General features: G+C 34.5%; 1 long non-coding RNA gene across 1 annotated transcript in view; it reads right to left on the reverse strand.

Moving 5' to 3' along the window:
- Positions 1-2,158: 2,158 nt before the first annotated feature.
- LOC117797257 overlaps positions 2,159-23,937 on the reverse strand; it is a 249,548-nt gene continuing 227,769 nt past the window's right edge. Inside the window, exon 5 of the long non-coding RNA XR_004622200.1 lies at positions 2,159-2,678. This is a non-coding gene — a long non-coding RNA (uncharacterized LOC117797257). The remainder of the gene's footprint in view (positions 2,679-23,937) is intronic.

The raw sequence follows: 23,937 nt of genomic DNA on the forward strand, positions 1-23,937 counted from the left end.
TTGGAATTTTACCTTTTTCTCTCCTAAAATATCTAATCTCCTTTTTTATGTCTAGCAGCAGGCAACATCCAAATATAGCATGCCAGATATTATTTTCTGTTTTGTTTTTTATTCCTATTCACCTCATTTCCCATTAAAAGGCACAATAAATATACCCTGTGCAACAACTTGTAATTGCAATATATTGACCTGAAAAACCAATAAACATCATTACCATAAGTGACAAGAACTGATATGCTGTCATACCATATTTCGGCAATTTATGTATTGAAAGCCTCAGTTTATCCAATATAATGGATATTTATTGAATACCAAATATATGTTTAATGTTGATTAAAAGTTAAATGAGACATTTATCCTGTTTTCAGGATCCCCAATCTAGCCAATAAAACACAGATCTCCACATATGTGTTTACCAGCCCTGTAAATCATAATCTTTTGACATGAAACATTAAGATATGATCTAAACTCTAAAGAATATTGAGTTCTAATTTTGGCTTAGTCATCAATTGTTTGTCTAAAAAGTAATCCTCAATTTTCTTCTATGTGATAAAAATATTTGTCCTCAACAACCTTCAAAAGTTAATAAAGATGTATGAGTTTCTTTGTACACTTAACGTATTGAATGCTTAAGGGTAGAGTTCACCATCAAATTACATGTACTGAGCTCATTGGGAAAAGATGATATTGATACACAAATTATTCATATCATATGTATGCAAATATTATTATGCCTTATGTTACTATCTTAATATACGCAAGTCAAGTAATATATCAATAATAATGCAAATCATTGCTATCCACAATGGAAGACCAAACCACTATCTAACATCTAGCAGAAGTTATAGTCATTGAATCAAGTTAGTAGGAAATCCTCACTAAAATGTTGACAAATGCTGTAAGCTTCTAAAAAAAAAAAAAGAAGAAGAAAGAAAAGAAATGGAAATAATGGGGCTGCCATTATGTAAATGAGATATGACAGGGAAGCACAGGGCATGCAAAAACAACAGGGAATGTAACCTTATCAACCAAAATATCTATGATATATTCTTTCTAATGAATGACACGGGCCTTTATCATATGAACAAAATTAAGTGCAAATCTTGCAGTTATTCAGTAAAAATAAGTGGCTGCCATTGCTACATTTACATTGCATGGCACACGTTACTTCCTTTTTATTTTCTTACATTCGTTACTTCTTAATTAAAAGTGTCTTGAAGCACTTATAGTACTTACATTACTTTAAGGGGACACATATTTGAAGGAGATGGCCATTTTAACCATTATTTTGTTATTGCCATGTCAGGCAAATGTCTTTTTCCTTAACTTTATTTTAAATTCCAAAGTTGAATTTGTTGATGGAAAACAAGAAGCAAAAGGTTCTGTTTGTGGACATAGAAAGGAGTGTATATGAGGGGCAGAGTGTGTTTTGCTTGGCAGTTCTTTTGCTACCATTTTGTTTTTGTTTTTAGTGCTGGAGGGCAGCAAATTGGCAGGTGTAAATAAGGCTCTAGCTCGTCTCATACTGTATTTACAATCAGTTATTATGGGTTAAAATGTCTGTAGTGCATAGGGAATTAGGCACACAACTTCTGTTAAGAATGAGGGAAGCTTTATGTCTAATTTCAAACATTGCATGAATATACTCCGTCAGCCTAATCTTGTAATTATTTCTACCAACTCTTATAAATGTACACAAATGGATTATTTTATACTGGCATCATGTCGGAAATTTTGAATATACATTTTTGTCTCTACAATTCTAATGTAGCTTATCATTTTCCATAATAACAAAAAAACTGGTAGGTGAGAAATAAATACTCCTCTAAAATGAACTTGAGAAAAAGAGATTCCTCAGTTTAAAAGATGATTTGTTTTATGGTATCCATAAAGCATATTGTTATAACTTCTAATTTTTGAAAATTTTTGAAAATAGCAAATAGCTATTTGCCAATCTAGTTTGATGTAAAGTGGAATAATTTTATGATACAGTTTGCACTTTACTAGGATTTGCATGTACCACATGTCAAATCATGTCCCAGAAACATAGCAACCACTAGCAGAGAAAGCCTAATGTCACATGATTACACAGAACACAAAGGTTATATACCGTTTGTGCCGATATTGCTTTTTAATAAAGAATTTAACAAAGAATCTCCATTTCAAGGAAAGGGAAGTAAGAATAGTTTTATAAAAATTTTAGAGTGGACATTTCCACAATACACTGATCTGTAACAACTTTTTGAAAGCTCTTGGAAGCATGAATTCCCCATGTCTCTATATTTGCTCTGTGCATTCAGACAAAGAGCCAAGATAATCTTGACTTTGAGGAGGAACAGTGGAAAAAGATGATCGAGAGAGGTATGAAATAAATAATAAATAAATAAGCGACTGTTGAAGAAAACAATTCGTTTTGCCCCAGGCTTCTGCAATAGCTTATGAATTCTTACCAGCATTAGTTTACAGCTGTAACTTCAGGATATAATAAGAGATTGAATCTTATACAGGCAATGAAACAGATGATCAAATTCACAAGGGATTGTGTCAGGCTTTTTCCAGTACTAAAGAAACATATTAATCCTTGTCACTGTTTTCAGAAACGCTGTGACAGAAATAAACCTGTACTGTAACTTGGCCCTTTTAATGAGCTTCTGGAGTGTGGGCTTTCCACTCAGCACCTGAAAAACACAACAAAACACCTTTTATATTAAAGATGTGAGGTTTGCTGCTGGCTAAATTTGTACACAGAAGTCTATAAACCAGTGCTCAGCCAGCTGGGAAGCAAGAAAGCAAATTCAGATTCTGCCATGAACTTCACAGACCAATTATCTACTTGGAATCATGGGAGTTTAACAAACAAATACCAGCCCCTGCTGAGCCTTTTCAGGCCAGCAGCTTATGGGTGATTCAGTTGCATCCGAGGCTTTTAGACTGATCAATTCTTAATCACAAAGCGCAAAAATTATTCTCAGACTCATGTCAGTTTCTTTGGACACGTTTGTTAACAATCTGCTTCAAATCATTTTTTTAAAAGAAACTGCAGACACTGTTTTTATTGACTCCCCACTTGTAAAATGTTTATAGCTTGTTAATTTATATTTACCCCTTTACTTTTGCCTGCAAATCAACATCACTTAGCACAGTTTGGTTACACTTTGTCCAAAGGAAATTACAGAAGCCTGCTATGGGGCTAAAATGAAGGAAAGCTGCGGAAAATCAATACACTGCTGATTAAACAGATCGTAGCAAATTCACGGCTGTATGCTACAGCATGGAGACATCAGTGTGATGCCTATCTAGCAGTTAATGTGCTTTCAGTCAGGTGAAGAAAATTTCAGAATAAGGCAAAATCACTCAGAAAAACAAGAACTACCTTACACAAGAATGTATGTGCTTATATGAAACCTACATTTTGTGAAAACTAGTATTTCACTTGAGGAATAAATAGGATGCATTTATTTTGCAAAAGAAAGCAGTGCAGAATCTATATTATGACATTTACCCTTTGTATTATGAAAGGAACTAATGCCATTGCAAGATATCACCTTTTCACTACCACAAGTCTTAGGTTTTTTGTTTTCCTTTTTATGAAATATTAGGGTTACTGATGTTTTCCTGTATAGTTTCAATTTCGCAATAATCAAATGACTGAAATGTAGATTATTTGTAGAGGATGTTCCAAAAGTTACAATGATATCCAATGAAAATATTCTAAGCAATTCAGAAAGAATAATTTAATTTCTAATTTTAGAGGAGAAGAATAAACATGAAAAAAATCAGGTATAAAAAGGGAATGCAGTTCATACATAATCAATTTTTTTAATGTATTGGGAATAGGTAATATTAATACAACATAGTTGTAAAGACCAACAGTTCTTTGTAAGTCATAGACAAAGGCAGCATTGGGGTTACAGGGAAGAACTAAGGTATCCTGACTAAAGCAAAGGTACTCTGAGTTAAGGCATAAGCCTTCATTTCCATGCTACCCAATTCATGGGCTCCGCAAACCAAATACTTTGAAGACTGTAGGAAAATAAGCATATCCCACAGACTGCTTAAGAGGTGGTCCCTACTTGAATCCAACTTGAAGAAGTACACTGTATTGCTTGTGAGTTAAGGAAATGAGAAACAAACAAAAGTTTAAATACAAGCATTCCGGAAAAGTGTAATAGAAGAAATTTTGTTTCAACCTTTTGTTACGCTTTTTAGTTGACATACACATTTGTCTATTTAGAGTACTGTAATGCTATAGCAAGATTTTTTTTTTTTAAGTAGATATACTAGGGTGAAATTTGTGGCTCTACTTTTCCCATTGTTCATTGAGGATAGCTGTAGCTTTGATACGTTATGGTATCCTGGCAGATAAATTTCAGTAGTAAATCCTTATACTGAAAAATCTACTTGAGAAAATTATGTTCTATACACAAAAGCCAACTTTAGTTTCAATCTCTGTTGTTTTTAATTCTCTCTCTTTCAAAATATCAAAGTCTTTCAAATGGTAACATGGTTAAGTTCTTTGCCAAATCCCATGTGTTAAAATGAAGGTGTTTTTGAGTCATCAAAGCTTATAAAAAGACCTTTAACAAGTAAACAGCTTTTCTCTTTTTTTTTTTTTTTTTAACTGGAAGATGTGGTATAAGAAAACACATTCATGGACACCATATGTGAACCAACTTTCATCCCAAGATTTTGAGATTTTTGAGAATTCCTAGAAAATGAGAGTTAAAAGTATAGTGTGAACAATCTCAGTGACACTATTTTCCTACTGATATATGTATATGATTTCTACTGACTCATACTGATTTATATGTATATATAAAACTCAAGGTGGTCATCTTTCGGCACTTCTGTTTAAAGATCTTTGGCAATCTTGTTTAGGACAAAAGAGGATGTCAATAGTTCAGGAACATGAAAAATAATCATTACTCCTATAATGTAATGTAAACATTAACTTACTTTTTTTGTGTTGTGGTAAACTGTCAACTTCTTCACAAGAAAGCTTCAAAAACTGAGATCATTTATACTTAAATAATTATGATTTTGTGACATTAGGAGAATAAAGCAATGGCTACCAATGGGAAGAGCAAGTATTTTAGAAAATACAGAACGACATGTTTTATATACATATTGGTTTGCTAGGTTAATTGTGCTCTTGAGTATGTATTTTAAGATTTTTCTTTCTTTGTGCCATTGAAGGAAAGCTAAAATTGAAGTGACAGAATAGAAGGAGATAATGACCAGACTGGATAATGCAAGTATAAACTTCTGAGCAAAAATTATTTTCTAGTCTCACAGTTTCTGAAGATATTTTCACATATCTGTAGTTCCAATAAGCTAACAAATGGTTGTTTGTAAACATGCTTTACTTTTTTTAAAGTCCGTGCACTGTAGAAATCTGAGAGTTGGCAGGGGTTTGAATACCCTTTGGTAGAAACCCACTTTTTCTTATTAATACATGGTAATTTATCACCATTAAGTATATGATCCCTCTGGAAAAAAATTGATGCACATTGCTCTCTAGACTATAATTTCAGTGTTCATGATATTAATCTTTAATTAAATTACAGTTATTTTAGAAATGTATATCCTTAATTAAATTATACCGTGTGCTTAAAGAAGAAATGGCTACAGCACGATTAAAACATGTTTAAAAATGTACCACTGAATTTTGAATGCTGTCTGTCATCCCCAAAGTATGACTAACTAGGCTTCAGAAATGACTAGAAAGTCAACTGAAAAACTGCCAAGTAAAACTGTTTGGCTCTTTAAAGAACTGTGCATTAAAATTTTGGACAGTTTCTCTATTAAATCTAAGTATACTTCTTATAGTATATACAGTATTACATTTCTAAATTAATTGCCATACTCCCATTTGTTAAAGAATTTCACTCCATGTGAAAAGCAAAGTCTCACTAGATGTGAATTTTACACTGTGCTAGATCAATCCCAATACCAGTAAATGGATATTATTAAACAGCATGGGGTAGTGCAAACTGGGAAAGAAAACTTGTAGTGTGCTGCCTTTGAGCAGACCTGGCTTGCATGCTGTGACAGGGCAATTGTCGACATGCTTTTTCATGCCAATCTGCAGCTTTTTCAACTCTAGATGCTATGGCAACCAGGGTTTAACAGACTAAGCAGCTAACAAGCTTCCCTGATGGAATTGTCTGGTTGTGTGATTGCCTTGTCTTAGGGAAAATATAAAATAGAATGAAGACGCTTGTGGACATTCGTCAAACTGATTATAATTTGGACAGTTGAATCATAATTGTCTGTTGTGTACTGTACAGTAGTGACATATGCTATTTGCCACGTTCCTTGCAGAGTATACCACTGCATTCCCGCATAGGCTACGTTTCCCTTGGGAACAATGGGTCCTGGTTGCTGTGGGTCTGGTGCAACATGGCAGTCCGCATCTCACACCAGATCATCTGGGAAAGAAAAGAGCAGTGAACAGCTCTAATTTTTTTCTCTTTGAAAAGGCTTGTGTTTGATTTGAACTATATTTGTATGAATATAATGAACACAAGTTGATGTGAAAAGATATTTCTCTTTTATAAAATGTTCGTATTCATAGGGTAAGTTGTAGATCAAAATATGCAGGTGAATTAATTTGTTATTTATGATTGGGCATAATTTTAGTTCTTTGGGAATATTGATTTTTTAAATTTGCAACCACTTAAACATGTATTTGTGTCACCAATCATATGCATAATTTAAAACACTGAGGAAATAATCAAGCTTCTCTGATGGAATGGTCTTGTTTTAATACTGCCTTGTCCTATTGAAAATGAATAGAAGATAGTCTCTTTATTGTTTTAAATGATTAAAAGCCTACTAATAAAATTTCAGTCTCTTTCAACAGTCAAAGGCATTGTATTTTCAAGATCATTTCATACCAAATCTTTATTTTTTTTCTTGAAAGGGATACATCATTTAAAAAAAAATTAAAATCATAAGAACAAACATTTCTAATGAAATGTGAATTTTCATAAAACAAAATCTAGGTTTCCATTTTATAGACAGACATATTAAATACAAAGAACTATTTTGCCAGACAACCTTACTAATTATTTTATAGAACATTGTGAAATAGATTATTTCGTACTTGGAAAAAATCAATGTTATGTCATGAGGATGAAAATCTGATGATATTTTCAGTAGGCTCTGAATTAGTTGAGGTTTAAGGACAAGCTGAGGGTAAGAAGATTTTGGTAAGCGCACAGCAAGGGTGCAAATGATTATGCTAGGATATTCATCATGGCCACATCTCACCAACCACAGAGTTCTGCTGGCTTTTTGTTTTCTTATTTCAATTTTGAAATACTTAGATTGATGCCCTTGCTTTGAAACACCAAGGCCTTCAGGAAAAGTAGGGTTCCTCCTTCCTCTGTTTCAGTGGAATGGGTAGCAATCCAAGTTGTCTTTTAAAAAAAACCTTCAGAGTCACACACAATGATATGTCTAGATGGTGCAATTCCTAGAACAGGTCCATTTCTAGTTTGAGAGACCTATTCTTTTTCTTAAACAGAAAGATCTCAGCGCGAGAACACCTTCTTCTGTGATGAGTGGTGCACCCAAGAAGGGTGAGAAATGAAACTGGGAACGTTTTGCTCTCTTCGTAAAGAAGATTCTCTAGCCTAAGTTGTAAAAAATATTTTTGCAGAGCTACGGTGCACTGAAATTAATAAGCCAAGAATTACTGCCATGACACTTAATTTTAGATGAGCATCAATAATTTTTCATAAAAATAGTCTTTATTTACTGGGCTACCCAGGTCTTACCCTCTAATTCTCAGTTTTGAAATTAGCCTCTTTTATGAGTCATCTCTGTGCCAGCCATCGTCCTGTTGTCAGCTAGTGTTGCACTGGAGAGACCTCTGTTCCATTTATTGCCCTGAAGAATGTCACTTTTTCCTTATCTAATGGGGAGCTTAAATTGAGTCACATGCTACATTAATGTCACCTGAAATGAAGGAAAATCCTTTGTTTTCAGTGGAATGAAAATTTTGATTCTACTCTTTCTTTTGAATATCAAGGATTCAGATTTGATAGATTTTACTTTTGAATTCATTAAAACTATGTTTTATTCAGTAGATTCATACGTACAACATGATAGATGGTACCTACTTTGGAGTTTAAAGAACTATGCTTGAAAGCGAAGTCATTCTTTCAGTCACTACAGAGCAGAAGTGAGAGTCAGGTGCTTTATGTTAGTTCAATGACAACTTTTCAGAGGATAAAGAAATTATGGTTCAAGCTGTAAGTATTTTCCTTCCCATTTAGGAGAGAAAGGCATATAAAGAGATGGTATTTACTCAGTTGCTAAAGTAAATTCCAGCAATGTACAGAGATCAACCTTACTTTGTGAAACATTTTATATCTACAAAATGTGATTTATACCCATTGTTTGGAGTTATCATCTATCATCTGAAATAGGCAAAGACTGATAAGACTTTAAAATGGTTTAAAGCTTAGAATAAAACGAAAAACTTGAGTGTACATATTTACTCAAGAGGCTACGTAATTACTAAAAGAGGCATCTCTTTTTAAATATTTTCCTTTCTTATTCCTAAACTTCACCAGGAATTATAATATGCCATTAGTTCTGTAACGTTAAGGTCAATTCTCCATTTTGAAAGGCATCATTAAGCTATGGCATCCACACAATCTCTTTTAGTGGCTTTTTGGGGAAAAATCTTATCATTCTTCTATTAAACTAAGGCACTAAATTATGTCATTTATAACGAAAACATTATATGGAAGTCATTAACGTTTTAGTATAAATTAGTTTCAACCATTGTCATCTTGGTAATACTACCAAAGTTCTACCTGGAGCTCCGCAGAGGGTCACCTCTACCTCCTTACTCAGCCACATACTTCTATGCAAAATTCACATCCTGAGAGACAACAGGGGTGGGGGCAGCAGAGAAAGACAGCAACGATGGTGGTGTGCTATTCCTCTCAAGCATCTTATGAGTACCTGACTTCTGTGAAGTGAGCAAAGATTAAAAACAGAAGTGAAACTTATTCCTGGAAACAAGCATATCTTCTCCTCGAGTATGTCAGAACGGGAATTTTGAGGAAAAGATAAAGTGTGCAATAACAAGTATGCACTAAGACCTAGCAGCACTCAACTATTTTTGCAAACGTGACTATTCTCATAGTCGCAGGCAAGAAACGTGATGTTTTAATTTTGAGTCATTTTTTTCCCCGTAAGGTAGAGTTGGACCGCAGTGATATTCACTTAGATTACTAGACCTCTATCAACCAGTGGAGGCTACCACTATATTGTGGAAACCTGTGACTTTTAAAATGTCCCTGTTTTAAGTTCCACATTTTTCCAATAATAGACTGAGTGCATATTTTAAATAAATTTTTGTTTTGTGTAAAATTTTCAGTTGAGCTAAGCTTTCTAAAATATATCATATGGAGAAAAGTCATGGTCTTTTTTTTCTCCTAGAGTGTAGAGTAAGCTTTCTCAGCTACACACTGCTGCTTAATCCCTTGGCAAGTTCTCTCAAACACAAGAATTTCGACCCTTGTGGAAGAGTTTAGTATATCAGTGAAACTGACTGGGTAAAGAATCTTTTGAGAATTCTGGCCAATGATTGGCACATTTGGAGTGATACTGGAGGACACTGTAGGGAGATGGGGGGGGATACTGAGGACAGAGGTCTGGAGAGGCAGGGAGCGTGATCACGCAAGGATACGGCCACAGAAGTAGCTACGAGCCTTTCTCTTCTCATGAAGACATTCTGTTCATATTAGCCTCAGAATGATTAACAGTTATATATCTTCAATCAGATTCAGAAATATTGAAGCAGTTTTTGACATTTCTAGCTTTGAAATTTACCCACATACAACATTCAGCCTCTTTCTGAGATTCTTCTTCCTTTGAAGTGAGTAGGGGTTAAAAATAAAATCTTTCCTTATTATTCCTAAAATAATCCACTAAAAAAACCATTGGGAAATTATTTTAAAATATCATCCAGTAGTAATAGTAGTATTTTTCTTGTTTTTAACTTTCTTTTTTTAAAATTTAAATTTATTTATTTATTTGACACAGAGAGAGAGAAAGAGAGAGAGAGAGAGAGAGAGAATGAGCACAAGCAGGGAGAGAGGCAGAGAGAGAGGGAGAAGCAGACTCCCCCCTGAATAGGGCCAGGACCCTGGGATCATGACCTGAGCCGAAGGCAGATGCTTGACTGACTGAGCCACCCAGGTGCCCCTGTTTTTAACTTTCAAAACTCTTTTTCTCCTAAAGAACAAAAACAAAATTAATGAAATAACAATAATAATAGTATTAAACATAAACATGTTAATGAAAATAGCTAACAGTTACTCAGCACTTACTCTAATCTGGGTTTCCTTTTAATGACTTTAATGTAATCCTTCCCACAATCCAAAGTATTATCCTTTCTAGCATATAGATGATGAAACTGAGGCATTAGAGAAGTTACTGATTTGCCTGATGTCACACGTCTAATAAGTGTCCACCAGGTATATTTTCCCAGTGTATCTGACTCCAGCACCAGAACTCTCAACTTGCAGAAATCTTCTCTTGGTAATTCAAAAGCCGTACTCTCATCCCAAGTACTTATGAGTAGATTTCATTGCGTGCATTTACTACCAATGTTACACTCGATGAAGATGGCAAAGTTTACATCCTGACGTCATCTGATTATGCATCCTTGATGCTCATTCTTATGCAGAACACTTTGCAGAGTATTACAGAGAGTGCAGTTTAGGAAAGTCAATCCTAAAGCTATATCAATATAATTACACTTATGTGGCATGATGATAATACCATTTTTTAAATACCCACAGTATTCTTGCTATTGTGCTAGGTGCTTTAACGATGCTTATGCTAACACCATGAAGGAGGTATTAGTTTCCCTATTTGCACGTAACACTGAGGCATAAAGAAATTTTCACACAAAATTAGTAAGTAACTAGAAATGAGTTTTTTTTTTTAAAGATTTTATTTATTTATTTGACAGAGATAGAGACAGCCAGTGAGAGAGGGAACACAAGCAGGGGCAGTGGGAGAGGAAGAAGCAGGCTCACAGCGGAAGAGCCTGATGTGGGGCTCGATCCCAGAACGCCGGGATCACGCCCTGAACTGAAGGCAGACGCTTAACCGCTGTGCCACCCAGGCGCCCCTAGAAATGAGTTTCTAACCAAGGTATATCTGAAGACACAGATTTCTCTCAAGGTTTATTTAATTAATTAATTAATTAATTAATTTTGTTTTTTTTAATAATTTTTATTTTTTATTTATTTATTTTTTAAAGATTTTATTTATTTATTCAACAGAGATAGAGACAGCCAGAGAGAGAGGGAACACAAGCAGGGGGAGTGGGACAGAGAGAGAGGGAACACAAGCAGGGGGAGTGGGAGAGGAACTCGATCCCAGAACGCCGGGATCACGCCCTGAGCCGAAGGCAGACACTTAACCGCTGTGCCACCCAGGCGCCCCTAGAAATGAGTTTCTAACCAAGGTATATCTGAAGACACAGATTTCTCTCAAGGTTTATTTAATTAATTAATTAATTAATTAATTTTGTTTTTTTTAATAATTTTTATTTTTTATTTATTTATTTTTTAAAGATTTTATTTATTTATTCAACAGAGATAGAGACAGCCAGAGAGAGAGGGAACACAAGCAGGGGGAGTGGGAGAGGAAGAAGCAGGCTCATAGCAGAAGAGCCTGATGTGGGGCTCGATCCCAGAACGCCGGGATCACGCCCTGAGCCGAAGGCAGACACTTAACCGCTGTGCCACCCAGGCGCCCCTATAATTTTTATTTTGTTATATTAGTCACCACCCAGTACATCCCCAAGGTTTATTATATTTAAACCTAAGGTATTTTACATTGTAAAATTCAAAATTGTGGAAATGAAAATTTAAAACTTTCTCCAGTTTTATCAAGGGTAAACCTAAAGGAGAGGTGAAGTTGTTAGTGACTTCTTAGAGGTAGCATAGATTCAGTCTTGTATCTTTACCCTGCAGTATGGGTGACAATTTACACATAAGATGTTTAAAAAAAAGGTGGTTACCTTTATTATGTACTGAGCCTAAGCCCTGTTGTTGAAAGAAACACGTTTTAGTTTGTTAATTGTAGATAGCTCATTTCTTCCAGTTTAAAACAGCTGTCATGTATATGGAAAACCCAAAAGAATCCACTCCTAAACTATTAGAAGTTATAGAGCAATTCAGTAATGTGGCGGGATACAAAATCAATGCTCAGAAATCAGTTGCATTTCTTTTTTTTTTTTTTTAGATTTTATTTATTTATTTGACAGAGATAGAGACAGCCAGTGAGGAGAGGGAACACAAGCAGGGGGAGTGGGAGAGGAAGAAGCAGGCTCATAGCAGAGGAGCCTGATGTGGGGCTCGATCACACAACGCCGGGATCACACCCTGAGCCGAAGGCAGAAGCTTAACCGCCGTGCCACCCAGGCGCCCCATCAGTTGCATTTCTATACACGAATAATGAGACTGAAGAAAGGGAAATTAGGGAATCCATCCCATTTACAATAGCACCAAAAACCATACGTTACCTTGGAATTAACTTAACCAGAGACATAAAGGATCTATATTCTAGAAACTATAAATCACTCTTGAAAGACATTGAGGAAGACACAAAAAGATGGAAAAATATTCCATGCTCATGGATCGGAAGAATTAACATAGTTAAAATATCCATGCTACCCAGAGCAATCTACACTTTCAATGCTATCCCGATCAAAATACCGATGTAATAAAAAAACATTAAAAAAAACAAAAAAACAAACAAAAAAAACAGCTGTCATGGTTGTAAAACTTGTCCATGTATTCTTTTGAAGGGATACTTTTCTCTTCAAAAGGTGGAACCTAATTTCCCTTCCCTGAACTTGGGCTGGCTTAGTGACTTGCTTCGAAAGTAAAGAATATGGTGGAACTGACAATGTGTAACTTCTGACTTTAAGACATAAAGGCATTGTAGTTTCCTCTTTGCTCTTTCTCTGGTGTCACTCACTTTGAGGGAAGCCAAGTGCCATGTTATGAGGATACTCAAAAGCCATAGAGACCCATGTGGCAAGGAACTGAGGCCTTTAGCCAATAGTTAGTGAGAAGTGAGGCCTCCTGCCAACAGCCATGTGAATGAGCTTGGAAGCAGATCCTGAAGCCCGACTCAAGACTTCAGAAGACAGAAGCCTTGGCTGACATTTTGTTTGCAATCTTATGTGAGACCCAGAGCCAGAAGCACCCAGCTAAGCCATTCTGAAATTACTGAGCCATATATATTTTGAGATAATGTTTGTTGTTTTAAACCACTAAGGTTTGGTGTAATTTGTTGTACAGCAATACATAATTAATATAGTAGTCTCTGTAAGGTAATATTCACTCAATTTTAAATTCAAACTACCTGATGGGTGTAGCTCTCCCAAGTTCCTCAAAGAGTGTCTCCTTCCCCACCTACTTTTCAAGATGGAAGCTTCCCAGAGGAAATCTTACAATGGACATGTTTTGTACTGTTCTCTAAGGCTCTGCCCCTTTTGCTGAGAGGACCCTCTTTCTGCCTGGACACTTTTTTTTTTTTTTTTTCAATTCAGTCCACTGAGGGACCGGTCCCATTTGAACATCATTCTGGAATCTCCTCTTTCTGATGGTGAACTTGGTCATGATGCACTGTCAGTCTCTGCAGTGCTCCTAGGCCTCCTTTGATCTACTTGTATTTTTAGTTGTTGAGGATGTGAAAACTGATGCCCTACATATCAGGTATGGGCCCCAAGGAACCTGATGTTCTACCCCCACAGACTGTTCCTATCCTGTAGCACTTTAGGCACCATAATTTCAGTGCCCCATTTGATGGGGAGTTCGCTAAGATTCTTGAAGTTTTCCAAGGATATATCCAGAGGATATAGGAAGAGATTCTTTCACTGGGAATACCTTAAAATTTTCTTCATAAAATGTGAAATACTGGAAACAGCCTAAATGCACACACATAGGAAAGTAATTGAATTAACTATGGTACAACTACAAAACGGAGTACTATGTATAAATAAGCATGAGAAAGGCCTTTTCAGGATATATTGTTCTGTGATAAAAGCAAAAAAGTTATCTATAGTATGCCAAGCGAGAAGGAAGTATAAGAGAATATACATGCATCTGCTCATTTGTGGAAAAGACACATAGGAAGGATAAAACAGAAACAAAAAAGATTGGTTACATACAGGGGTGTGTGTAATGGGAATATGGTATAGGGTAAGATGCAATACTTTTGTGAATATACATTTTTACGCTTTTATTTTTAGAATCATGGTATTGTTTTGCATACCTCCCAAATAAATAAGTGACTGAATACACCAGGATGTGAGTAGAACTCAGAATGGAAACAAGTGAACCCAACTGTATTATAAATGAATAAAATAACCACAATGAAAAGGGTGGGCATATAGGAAGGAATGTAAGTAACTTCAGAAAGCAGTATTTTGACTACAGGAACATTAAAAACAAACAAAAAATAAGCTTTCCACAAATATTGTACTCTGTATAGTAAATTTGTGTCTAACATAGGTATATGGTAGCAATTTTGAAACTATTTTCAGTTCATACTAGGTTTGAACAATGAGCAAATATATTATTTATAACAGGAGCCATGTTTCTCATTGTCAGAGAAAGAGGTTACAAATGAAAATGAGGAAAGACTGAAATGAACCCTGTCATGTTAAATTAGAATAAAAGGTATCAGTATGAACTCATACTTTTTCATATATATACCAATGGATACAGGAATAAACAGGCGTATTCATGTGTTATTTTACATAAATATACTTCCTGGCACTGTCCTCTGAGAAGGCCTAGAAACCATGACACGCCTAGTAGCAATGAGCACACTTAGCTTTTAGATCTTGGACTGTAAATGTCATTTTCCAATGAAAGGGACCAGGGCTCCTTGGAGAAATGGCTGATGCTAGGAAGGACCAGGGCAGGGAAAATACAAGATGAGAATGGAATATTTTGAGGTAACAGGAAGTACTCATAAAATGATGGAGGCATCTCAAAAAACCCACAAAAAACACAAAGAGCTCCCAATGGCCAAAGTTAGGCCAATTGTAGAACTACTCAAATAATGCTGGATTTGAATTTGAATTTGTACCTCTAGACTAAAAGAATTATCAATGACTCCACACAGATATAAATATATAAATGGAAAAGTAAATAGATAGAAGAAAGTACTATCCTTTACAGTAGAATATATATTAATAAATCGACAAGGAGTAAGGGAAATAGTAAATCACCATTAAACAATCACCACAGTAATATTTGTTGTATCTACCCATCTGTATACATGTTGTTCAAACACATAAAATTAGTGAGTGATGAGAAACTGGGTACTTACATAGTTTTAAAGTGCTTCCTCACAATAATACTTATTAATTACAAAGTGAAAATATTAAAATTACAATGTAGCTTGGCAGACACGATTTAGCCATGTGATCGGAGTTAACATTATTATCAGTAATTAGATACAATGCCATCATATTCCCCATTAGATGATGTATTGAGAAGGATATAACATCACTTCAGTTTTATTTTTGGCAAAACGAATTATAACATCTAACTTGTAACTCTAAAGTGTAACATCTAAAATTTTAACTCCGTTTACAAGAAAGCATAAAATAAATAAAAACTGAGGGGCATTCTAAAAAATAACTGGCATGTACTTTCCAAAAGTGTTAAGAACATGAAATACTGAGGAACTGTTACATATTGAAGAATCCTAAAGTGACATAACAACTAAATGCAATATGGGACCTTGGATTGGGTATTGGACCAGAAAAAAATGTATTAAGGAAAAACTGGCAAAATTCTAATAAGGTCTGTATATTAGTTAATGATATGGTATCAATGTTAGTTTCTTGGTTTCAATCATTAAACTACATTTATAGAAGATGATCACATTTGGAGAGCTGGGCGAAGGGTACACAAGAATTCTCTGTACTGTTTGCACAACTCTTCTGTAAGTCTAAGTTATTTTTTTTAATGTTAAAAAAATTGGCAGAAGTCAAACTCTAGTGAATTTGCCTCTGCTGAAATAATCCAAGTATTCTGAGAGAATGCTTTCAGTGTGCGTCAAGGTTAGTTAGTTCCAATGGTCTGAAAAACAGTATCGTGTCAATTGAACCACCACAAGTTAAACTAGCATTCTGACCAAACTGAAATAAATACTCTATGTGGCTCAACACACACACACACACACACACACACACACACACACACACACACACACACCTCTCTCTGTTATACAGCACTTCTGGTTCCCTCCACTCTCTGGAAAATGGAGGAATGGTAAGAAAGGATGTTCATAACTGACTTCATGCCTTTTTCTTCATTCTTTCTTTCTCACATTCCTCCCCTTAGGATGGAAGGCTTTTTAATTTCCCAGTCTGGCAGAAATTGCCTCCTTCTGTGCCCTTCTCCTTCCTTAGGTGGCATTCACTTTATCCTTTCCTGGGACAAAGCAGCAAAAGAGTTGCAGGGAAGGAAACCCATATATGATTACCTCTCAGGATGCACAGAGATGTACTTAAAAATAGTGCCTCCCGTATACTTAGAGGCTGCTCTGTACATCTTAATACCTGATTATCCTCCTGAGTTAGTTCCCTGAGGTTTAACTCTGTTTTCCTGGTTACACTGTAATGTCCTTGAAGGCCAGATTGAGACCTTCCACATCATTTCCATCCCCACGGCATGCAACAAACACTATCTAGTCAGGCATATCTTGTTGGCTGTTTGAAGTAGATAATCACAAATCATTTGGGGTATGTATTAAAGAAGTGGCGAGAACTGATCTACGAAGAGCAAAGTCCATGGTTCACCTTTCTGCTTGTTTTTAAGAGGTTTGCCCATCCTATGGAAAAGTTTCCTCATTGCCCACTTTAAGTATGCCTCTTTATAAAGGTTTTTGGCTACAGAAAAGCATCAGACATACCCTCTATTTAAAGATTATACATGTTATAAATAACTTCAGGATCTCCTATGCGAAGATGACAAATAAAATATGTTGTAGTTTGAGGGCATATGGTTGAAAAAACTACTCATGACCTGAAGCTATTCATGCTTCAAAAATTTTTTGAAAAAAAATACACACTGTTTCTATCATAAGAATCCTAGCTCTATCCCTTGAAATGTCAGCAATTTAGAGAAATTTTCATTTAACTCTAAGATGGGATCAAGATGGGATCAAAATGTGACTGTGGACAAATAGAGTAACACATGTGAAGATTTAATAGTATACAATATTATAGTTTGTTGAGAAATCAAAGATTTAGAGTCAAATATTATAGGCGTTTTGGGAGGTACAGAGATGAGAGAAATCTGAAAATAAATATTTACTTTAAAAATATCATGATTTTATTTTCTAATTTTTATAACTTTTAAAGTATGATTTTCTGTGTGTGTGCTGAGATGCTAAGAATGAACCTGTATTTTTTTTACAGGATTATACATTTTTATTTTTATTTTTTATTTTTTTAAAGATTTTTTATTTATTTATTTGACAGAGATAGAGACAGCCAGCGAGAGAGGGAACACAAGCAGGGGGTGGGAGAGGAAGCAGCAGGCTCATAGCAGAGGAGCCTGATGTAGGGCTCGATCCCATAACGCTGGGATCACGCCCTGAGCCGAAGGCAAACGCTTAACCGCTATGCCACCCAGGCGCCCCAGGATTATATATTTTTAAATCTTACTGAAAATTCTATACTCACACTGAACAGAAATGGTGCACTGTTTGCTGTAAAAAAGAGGACATCTCATTTTGAAGATTATCTGTTACTTTTACAAACAGTCTTGAGAACATTGTTATTTTTAAAAAAAACTTTTCTTTTTTCAAGATTACATCACAGGTGGGCAATAGTGATTTTTTTTTTCAATGTTCCTTATTTTGGAGTTAGAGTTTACTGTAAAAACACAACTTTTGGAAAATTTAATTTAGGGTAAATGTTGCAATTTGGATATTTATTGTATTTTAAAAGACAAAACAATTGTTAATTACTTGTGAAATTCTCTCACCCAATTATGGGTGGTTATGCTTGAGAAAAAGAAAACATTTTAGCTTTCCTGGGTATTCTTTGTGTATGAGAATAGCAGTGTCAATCCCAGACCAATTATTAGGTGCTCCTTCAACTGAGAGACACCGCCCCTCTATCTTATATCTCAGGTAGCCAACTGAATGTCAGAATTTTTTTTATTGCTAGATGTTACAATAGCAACATTTCACATTATAAACATTATTACTGATAATGAAGAAATCATTTGCCATTACTGTTTATAGACTTAGAAAGAGATGGATTGTTACTATGATGAAGGTATAATTAATTAAACTGAAAGGGGACACATTTGGGTGGGAACAGAATCTGAAAAATAATAAATTATTCAGCATATTCCTACCAGGTGAAACAAGTGTACCCTTGTGTCAGTTGATCAAAGAGTTTATACTCAAAATGGAAACAAGTAATGAAAAGATAACATTGTTTATATAACATAACAATGATGAATGGTGATAGCTAACATACACTAAGGGCTTACTATGTGCCAGACACTATGTTAAATCCCTTTCATACATGATCTTATCTAATATTTTATATGGTCCCAGTATAACATGAAAGCTGCTTTCAAAGAGTTCTCTAAAAAACAAAAACAAAAAAATCTCATTTGTTTCATTATTTTGTTAGCACTGTTAACAGAAGCAGCCATTGTATATTTTCTCAGTGTAATTCTTTGATATGATGTTTAAGTTATCCACTCTGTATTTGAGAATTAGGTTTTGATTTTCAATGAATCTGTTCAAGATTGAATTTATTCTTGTATTTTTAAAAATTAATTTTTCTAAAATGATAATCTCAGCATAAACACTTATGATTGGAATGTCTACTTTTAATGTTCAAGAAATAAATAAAACGGTATGTTGGATTTGCTATTAAATCAAAATGTAGAGAAAAAAGTACATAAAGTTACACGTTCACAGTACACAAGTCCCCAAATAAGTTTTATTTAGCTTACAAAAAATTGAATCAATCAAAGTTTAATGGATTATCAGAAATAACAGCATCAATATCTTCATTTTCAATAACAGCAATAAAATTAGAAATGTGTTTTATATTCCTAAAAGTTCTTTAATTTCAAAAGGTTTAGTCAACCTGCCTCAAATTGCAAGAAATTGTATGCTTCCTTAATTATGATTTTTATATAAGCTTTCTCTTGGTTATTATTATCCTATATGTATTATATAATATGCAAATGCACATATAATAGTTGCAAGCAACAGTGATTGATTTTAATTTTCAAGCTTTTCTGAGGTAAGATATGCAATTGAACAATTTATATTTTGAAGATAGTTTTGTGATATTATAGATTTCAAAACTATCCTTTCATATAAGAATATTTCCCTGCAATATCTACTCAACTCAGGCTGTTATTTCCTGTGAGTGTTAGCAAAATGTACTGAGTTAAATGGATTTCTGATTTACTCTGGTAAAATATATATGAAGGGCATAATGAAGCCAACAAACATGTTAAAAATGATAACGAGCTTGTATTTTAGGGTTTAATATATGCCAGTCACTGTTACATGGATTTTATCAGTTAAATCTAATCTTCTCTGGTAGTTAATGTTATCATCACCATAACATTTTATAAATAAGGAAAGGTATTTAGAGAGGCGCAGCAATTTTCCTAAGGTGACACATAGTAAAAATGCTAGAACGGGATTTAAATCCAAGCATTCTGGTTCTAGAGTACAAGCTACGGTAATAACATCTTATTGAATATACGCAAGATAAAGTCATTCTAAGGCTCAGATGAGATATACTCATCAAGTTACTACCTAAACAGAGTCCCTGCTTATGTAACTGTGGTATCAGGGGCAACTTAAAGCTGTGGCTAGATTCTAAAAAGGTTGATCACTTATTTCCAAAAATTTCACTCATACCAAATAGGGACACTTTTTCCATCAGTAGATGATAGTTTTAGGGCAGCTGTTCAAAATGGTAGTTAGGGTGAAATGGGTCTGGGAGAGGCTGGGCAGTGATTCAGCAAACCCCTGTGGTACAGGATCATGTCAACTTCCAGGTACATGCTATCTCAGAAATCAGAATTAGTTTGTATTCTTCCTCAGATTCGGATCTGCCTGCTTCAGACCAGACCAATCAAGACAATGTGAAATCTTAGGAGGACATTTCAGGTATGCTAATTCTGGACCAATTTCTTGGAAATAGTATGGTATCCAGGTTTATATTCAAAATGTGCAACATCAATGCTTGTCTTCCTTTAAGTAAATTCCCTGTTGAAACTGTCCCATTTTACTCTTCAGGGTTTCTTGCCTGAAACCAGTTGTGCATCTGAATAATACAAATAACTTCAGAATGTAACTCGTTGACATTAATAATTCATGCACTGCAGGTGTGTCAGCAAAGAAAATAAGTTAGCAACAAGTTTTTAGGTTTAGAGACTCAACAACATGATAAACATCTATTGAAAGTTCTTGGATATATGCTTAAGAATCTACAGTAGAATCCTCCAGCAGGGTAGTTTAATCTCTAGGTACGGGGTCTAGGTTTAACTTAGGATATAAGTTCAGATTCACTGCCCTGCAGGCCAAATATCTGATCTCTACTGAGAGCAGCATTAGAAAGAGTCTTCACATTTGGTTAAACACAGATGGCAGTAAGTAATGGAGCATAGCAATGTAATGGTGTGAGGAGGAAAGTAGAAACCTACTCAAGATCTATTCAAGAAAAAGATATTACAAACACACTTCAAAGATCGCATGCTGGAATGTCTGAAATATCTTAGAGCTCAGGAATAAAAGATGATGGAAAACTCTTAGGCTGCTTCTCTGTTTGTGAAAACCAGGGCTTGCCAAATTCCACCCACTTCTGTGGCACTCTCCCCAAATAAATAAGTTTTGTTTCTATAAGTAGGAATTCATTTCCACTGTCATTAAATACATTCTCGCTAAAAATTGGGAAGATGGACTTGTATTTTGAGATTGAGATTCAAAAATGATTGAATTTAATGACACTTTAAAATTACAACTTTAATTAACATGTTCATCTCTCAGTACCAAGACTTATTTATGTTTTTTATTCAGTTATGTTGTATCAATACTAGTAAATAATAAATATGTTAGCAACAATAAATAAAGCAAAAGTAAATAAATATTTGATAATTTAAATAGCTCTGTAGTTTGATGATATAAGAAGGCAAAAGGAAAGAAGTACCCAATATTACCTTCATATTTTCACTATAGATAAGTCAGTTTCATATTATTAATATGAATTGTTTTATTAAAGATATTATAAGGTTTGTAAGTGAATGTAAGTATGTGATAGTTGGGGTTTTTTTTCTTTTTTTGAGAGAGAGAGGAGAGAGAGCACAAGTGGGGGTAGGAGGAAGTGGAGGGGCAGAGAGAGAGAAAGAGAGAGAGAGAGAGAGAATCTTAAGCAGACTCCACGCTCAGTACCCAGCCCAACACAGGGCTTGATCCCAGGACGCTGAGACCATGACTTAAGCTGAAATCAAGAATCAGATGCTTAACTGACTGAGCCTCCTAGGCTCTCTGATAGAAGTCTTTTAATAGAAAGATTTATAATTTCTCAATTAATATTTGGCAAGAAGTGGCCATCTGATTTTCTAAGTTAGTGTCAAGTGGTTCCTTTTTGAGAAATAGTCTCTATGTGTTCACCAAGAAAAAAAGCTTGAAATTTCAAATGTAATTAAAATGTAAATTAACAAAAAATCCTAATGTAGGATTGAAATAGTTCCATCTCAACTGAATCAGACCAATTCAATCAATCAGTCAGTCAACAAACACCTGTAGTGCACACATTCTTTCCAGGCACTGTATATGATGATAGGAATGGAGCATTCTATGAGGGACATGGTCCTTACCTCTGTGGAGCTGGCAATACAGAATGGCTATTTGATCTACATTACCTTCAAGTAGGAGTAAAATAAGGCTTTGTATGTCTTGATTACACACTGTTTAATGAATAGCATGATTGTATACTGAAAAAAGTATTTGAGACTTTTTGAATTACACTTTTTTTAAGGTGTATTGGTGCCATGAAAGGGTTGAAATTATACAAACTTCTCATCTCATAATTTTAAAACAATAGCAGTATTGAAATATCTTTGTAACATTCTACAGAAAATTAAAACGTGTGAATATAATTTTCATCATTTGAAAATTCAACTTGTACTTGACTTTCTGAAGTAGCTGGTGTACAATGAGCCCATGCAATATCAATGTGCTCAGTGATAGAGGAGATGGTAACTGTGTACTAAGGGAATTTAGGCTGTATTTTGATGATGTGGTCAATTACTTGGCCTTTGTGAACATTCATGGAATAATTGGTTTTATTTAATAAGTCCATTTATGAAAATAGCCACTGTTGTACATTGGTGCTTATCAAAAGCATTTTTCCTTGAAGAGATTGCACATGCAAAGCATCAAACTACCAATTAATGTAATTTGTTTAGAGCTATTTTTCTTTCTGTACCATCAAGGCATTAGCTATCAAAGGTGAATGGTAAAATATCCAGCCCAAAATGGGTTGTATGGCTACCCCAACAACTTAAACAAAGAGAGTAATAGAGAACACATGTGTTACATTTACCCAGATTTTTCCTTTAACTGAAGCTTGAAAAATAAGATTGATAGAAAACAGTGTTTAGGAAGAAATAATGCATACTGATTTATATAAAATGCTATTCGCTGTATTTTTCTTTTTGTATTAGCTTTAATGAATAGATATGCCTTTTTATTTTGTGGTGCCCTACCATTAAATGATACCATCATTTTTTTTTTTCTGCCTAAATAAATTCAAATTCTTGTCACCTACTATCTGTACGGGAAGATTTGAGACATTATTCCTAATTGAGATTTTTACTGAATATCTTTTAAAGATAAATTTGTTTTATTCTTTCACCTACTATTTAAAAGGATTTTCACATTTTTATCTTCTAAAGGAATTGTCAATGAGAAACTAAAACTGCATAGACTATACATTAAAATCACTTTAGTTTTTAAGCTGTCATGAACTGTTTCAAAAAATGCTAAGTTGCTATTGTTTAATGTCTGTCATTTTATAATGCTTTAGAAGTTATCTATCCTGTAAAATTATTAACTGATGCTAAAATTGCCTTGTAAGTATTAGGACAATAGCAATTTTGTAACAGCTGGGACACTGCCAATGTAAGATAAGTACATTTTGCTCTGTAGATTCATAAAGTGCTTTGAAATGGTTTGTAACTGATGGATGGATGCATTTTCTAAGTGTAGAAAGCAATATTTTGTAGAAGGAAATGGCTTGAAAGCTGACACACATGCATGCAAATGCCATTCTCTTCAGTAAGTAATTTGCTTTTTCTTTCAAAAGCATAAATGGCATAGTTAGACACATTATTTTGTATATTGCACATAACAATACAAGATGCACAAAAACAGCAAGTACAAAACATTTCATATTGATAGAAGAACCCATGGCTGTGGTATATGATTAGCATAAATGTATACACACTGAAGTAATGCCTTCAGGATTAAAAAGTGAAACTGAAAAAAATAGGAAAGTTCTACTAAACTTCAGGACTTCAGGAATGACAATATTTATTATGCTTTTCCTCTTTTAACTTCATTGTGCTACTTGATTGGAATGCTGTATCACTTTAAATGGATATATTTTCCTTAAAGCACTAAATATTAATCATGGTGCCTCTGCAAGGGTTACAAAGCTATCATATTGTTCTGCATACCTACTTAGGATGGCTAACATTTTCCAGCTTTTTAAAAATAAAAGTGAACAATAGCTTTTCCAGTACTACAAATGCTCACATAGGACTAGTTTTTGTCAAGTTAAAATTGTTCTGTGGCCTGAACTGGACGTTC

This window comes from Ailuropoda melanoleuca, chromosome 20, assembly GCF_002007445.2.
Source record: "Ailuropoda melanoleuca isolate Jingjing chromosome 20, ASM200744v2, whole genome shotgun sequence".
Taxonomy (NCBI): Eukaryota; Metazoa; Chordata; class Mammalia; order Carnivora; family Ursidae; genus Ailuropoda; species Ailuropoda melanoleuca.